Source organism: Piliocolobus tephrosceles, unplaced genomic scaffold (assembly GCF_002776525.5).
Source record: "Piliocolobus tephrosceles isolate RC106 unplaced genomic scaffold, ASM277652v3 unscaffolded_30136, whole genome shotgun sequence".
Taxonomy (NCBI): Eukaryota; Metazoa; Chordata; class Mammalia; order Primates; family Cercopithecidae; genus Piliocolobus; species Piliocolobus tephrosceles.
Window position 1 is genome coordinate 20,104 of NW_022313351.1, and position 4,845 is coordinate 24,948.

The 4,845-nt window shown below is 44.9% G+C and overlaps 1 pseudogene across 1 annotated transcript; it reads right to left on the bottom strand.

The window, feature by feature from the left end:
- Positions 1–285: 285 nt before the first annotated feature.
- LOC111540552 lies at positions 286–955 on the bottom strand (annotated as a pseudogene). Its single transcript, XR_003308312.1, has one exon. The product of XR_003308312.1 is annotated as a cyclin-dependent kinase 2-associated protein 2 pseudogene (transcript).
- Positions 956–4,845: the final 3,890 nt, after the last annotated feature.

Below are 4,845 nucleotides of genomic sequence, written 5' to 3' on the forward strand. Positions count from 1 at the left end.
AGTAATGTCATCTGAGTATTTAAATATTCATCGATATATTCCTTTGTTAAATTTCCTTTTATTTCTCTTTTATATTAAACTATTTTAGAGAGCACAACTCCAAATCATCTTTTATTAACATAGAAAGGTCATATTTAGCAAAAGACACAAGGCAGGGAAGTGTCAGACCTGAGGCCTGAGCCCATGCTGAGGGAGAAGGAGGCTCGGGGCACGTGGGAGAAGTGCTGGGAAGGGCTGAGTAGTGGGGGCCGCAGAAAGTTCCAGTGGACAACACTGTCGGCAGGTCATGGGTGGGACTCACGGGGACCTCACTGCTAACTCTTGTTGCGTTGGTGGGGTGGGATGGGGGGAGGGGGAATCGTTAGCGCTGCCACCTGGAGTGAGAGCCGCCCCTTGGTTCCTGGAGGACACGCATCAAGGGACACAGGACAGGAAGCCCAGGATGGTTAGTGCAACTAGGGATGAGGGCCAGGGAGAAGCAGGTGCTCTGGAGTGGCCGGGAAAAGTCCAGACACGGAGGCTTAGGAGCTTCCTGGTAAATGCGGGCATTCCGCCCTGTCTCTGCCAGGCACTCTGACTAGGGATGGATGATCCCTCTCTTCAGGTGCTCCGTGGTGCTCTTGATGCCAGCGTAGGTGGTTCAGATCCCTTTGCCCATCTCCCCTGTGACCGACAGCAGTTCCCTGTGGGTGCTGTGGGAGCCCTGGGCGCCAGGTGGTTTCATGGCCTGCACACAGCCGATAGAAGGCGGTCCAAAGTCGCTAAACAGCTGTCTGAAAGGGGCAGCGGCTCCTGGCACTGAGCCCCACAGCGACGGGACGCTTCCTGTAGGGACCGGGGTACCCGGCCCCGGGATGCTGGAGCCGGGGGTGCTGCTGGGGGCAGGCGTGATGGGTTTGGAGGACATCCTCAACTCCAGGGTGCTGGGGACGCCAGCAGGCCGCTCCTCCGGGGTCGGCTGCCTGGCCCTCAGCCAAGATCTGATTTGCAAGCTGGCTGCAAATCTTTCCCGTTTTTAACTGATGATATTTCCTTTATCAGCATAGGCCTCAAAGCCTTCCAGGGTAGAACTTCTCAGTTTCGCCAAAGACAGTGTTAGTGGCCTGCTCCATGAAACATAAGTGTAACTCTGTGACAAGAATACACACATCACAGAGAAGTTTCTAAGAAAGCTTCTTTCCAGTTTTCCTCTGAGGACACTTGCTTTGTCACCGTAAGCTTCATTGCGCTAAGAAGGATCTCATTGCAGATTCTAAGCAAACTGTCTTAGCAAACTGATAGCTGAATAGAAACGTGTAACTCTGTGAGTTGCACGCAAACATAGCAATGCAGTTTCTCAGAATGCTTCTTGCCACTTTCTGTCTGAGGATATATCGTTTTTCACTGGAGCCCTCAATGAGCTCCCAAATATCACTTTGCAGAATCCAAGACAACAGTCTTAGGAAACTCTGCCGAGAAGCACTGTATGGAACTCGGTGTGGTGAAGTCACGCATCAGAAAGGAATCTCTCAGAAAGCTTCCCTCTACATATTATGTGATGATATTTCCTTTTTCACCATGGGCCCCAAAGGGCTCCCAAATTTCACCTTGCAGATTCTAGGAAAAGAGTGTTAGCAAACTGCTTCTGAGGACGAAGATGTAACTCTGTGAAACGAATTCACAGATCACAAAGAAGTTTCCAAGAAAGCTTCTTTGCCGTTTTTAACTGATGATATTGCCTTTATCAGGGTAGGCCTCAAAGCCTTCCAGAGTAGAAATTCTCAGTTTCCCCAAAGACAGTGTTAGTGGCCTGCTCCATGAAACATCAGTGTAACTGTGTGAGATGAATTCACACATCACAGAGAAGTTTCTAAGAAAGCTTCTTTCCAGTTTTCCTCTGAGGACACTTGCTTTGTCACCGTTAGCTTCATTGCGCTAAGAAGAATCTCATTGCAGATTCCAAGCAAACTGTCTTAGCAAACTGATAGCTGAAGAGAAACGTGTAACTCTGTGAGTTGCACTCACACATAGCAATGCAGTTTCTCAGAATTCTTCTTGCCACTTTCTGTCTGAGGATATATTTTTTTTTCACCATAGCCCTCAATGAGCTCCCAAATATCACTTTGCAGAATCCAAGACAAGAGCCTTAGCAAACTCTGCCGAGAAGCAGTGTATGGAAATCTGTGTGGTGAAGTCACATATCAGAAAGGAATCTCTCAGAAAGCTTCCCTCTACTTATTATGTGATGGTATTTCCTTTTTCACCGTGGGCCCCAATGGGCTCCCAAATATCACCTTGCAGATTCTAGGAAAAGATTGTTAGGAAACTGCTTCCTGAGTACAAAGATGTAACTCTGTGAGAAGAATTCACTGACCACAAAGAAGTTTCTCAGAAAGCTTCTTTCCCGTTTTTAACAGATGATATTTATTTTATCAGCGTAGGCCTCACAGCCTTCCATAGTAGAACTTCTCAGTCCCCAAAGACAGTGTTAGTGGCCTGCTATATGAAACATAAGTGTATCTCTATGAGATGAATTCATACATCACAGAGAAATTTCTAAGAAAGCTTCTTTCCAGTTTTCCTCTGAGGACACTTGCTTTCTCACCGTAAGCTTCATTGTGCTAAGAAGAATCTCATTGCAGATTCCAAGCAAACTGTCTTAGCAAACTGATAGCTGAGGAGAAACGTGTAACTCTGTGAGGTGCACTCACACATAGCAATGCAGTTTCTCAGAATGCTTCTTGCCACTTTCTGTCTGAGGATATATCTTTTTTCACCATAGTCATCAATGAGCTCCCAAATCTCACTTGGCAGAATCCAAGACAACAGTCTTAGCAAACTCTGCCGAGAAGCAGTGTGTGGAACTCTGTGTGGTGTATTCACATATCAGAAAGGAATCTCTCAGAAAGCTTCCCTCTAATTATTATGTGACGATATTTCCTTTTTCACCTTGGGCACCAATGGGCTCACTAATATCACCTTGCAGATTCTAGGAAAGGAGTGTTAGCAAACTGCTTCCTGAGGAAAAAGATGTAACTCTGTGAGAGGAACTCACAGATCACAAAGAAGTTTCTCAGAAAGCTCCTTTCCCGTTTTTAATTGATGATATTTCCTTTATCAGCATAGGCCTCAAAGCCTTCCAGAGTAGAACTTCTCAGTTTCCCCAAAGACATGTTAGTGGCCTGCTCCATGAAACTTAAGTGTAACTCTGTGAGATGAATTCACACATCACAGAGAAGTTTCTAAGAAAGCTTCTTTCCAGTTTTCCTCTGAGGACACTTGCTTTGTCAACGTAAGCTTCATTGCGCGAAGAAGGATCTCATTGCAGATTCCAAGCAAACTGTCTTAGCAAACTGATAGCTGTAGAGAAACGTGTAGCTCTGTGAGTTGCACTCACACATAGCAATGCAGTTTCTCACAATGCTTCTTGCCACTTTCTGTCTGAGGATATATCCTTTTCACCATAGCCATCAATGAGCTCCCAAATATCACTTTGCAGAATCCAAGACAACAGTCTTAGCAAACTCTGCCGAGAAGCAGTGTGTGGAACTCTGTGTGGTGAAGTCACATATCAGTAAGGAATCTCTCAGAAAGCTTCCCTCTAGTTATTATGTGATGATATTTCCTTTTTCACCGTGGGCCCCAATGGGCTCCCAAATAACACCTTTCAGATTCAAGGAAAAGAGTGTTAGCAAACTGCTTCCTGAGGACAAAGATGTAACTGTGTGAGACGAATTCACAGATCACAAAGAAGTTTCTCAGAAAGCTTCTTTCCCGTTTTTAACTGATGATATTTCCTTTATCAGCATAGGCCTCAAAGCCTTCCGGAGTACAACTTCTCAGTTTCCCCAAAGACAGTGTTAGTGGCCTGCTCCATGAAACATAAGTGTAACTCTGTGAGATGAATTCACACATCACAGAGAAGTTTCTAAGGAAGCTTCTTTCCAGTTTTCTTCTGAGGACACTTGCTTTTTCACCATAAGCTTCATTGCACTAAGAAGAATCTCATTGCAGATTTTAAGGAAACTGTCTTAGCAAACTGATAGCTGAAGAGAAACGTGTAACTCTGTGAGTTGCACACACACATAGCAATGCAGTTTCTCAGAATGCTTCTTGCCACTTTATGTCTGAGGATATATCCTTTTTAACCATAGCCCCCAATGAGCTCCCAAATATCACGTGGCAGAATCCAAGACAACAATCTTAGCAAACTCTGCCGAGAAGCAGTGTGTGGAACTCTGTGTGGTGAAGTCACACATCAGAAAGGAATCTCTCAGAAAGCTTCCCTCTACTTATTAGGTGATGATATTTCCTTTTTTACCGTGGGCCCCAAAGGGCTCCCAAATATCACCTTGCAGATTCTAGGAAAAGAGTGTTAGCAAACTGCTTCCTGAGGACAAAGATGTAACTCTGTGAGACGAATTCACAGATCACAAAGAAGTTTCTCAGAAAGCTCCTTTCCCGTTTTTAACTGATGATATTTCCTTTATCAGCATAGGCCTCAAAGCCTTCCAGAGTACAACTTCTCAGTTTCCCCAAAGACATATTAGTGGCCTGCTCCATGAAACTTAAGTGTAACTCTGTGAGATGAATTCACACATCACAGAGAAGTTTCTAAGAAAGCTTCTTTCCAGTTTTCCTCTGCGGACACTTGCTTTGTCACCGTAAGCTTCATTGTGCTAAGAAGAATCTCATTGCAGACTCCAAGCAAACTGTCTTAGCAAACTGATAGCTGAAGAGAAACGTGTAACTCTGTGAGTTGCACTCACACATAGAAATGCAGTTTCTCAGAATGCTTCTTGCCACTTTCTGTCAGAGGATATATCCTTTTTCACCATAGCCGTCAATGAGCTCCCAAATATCACT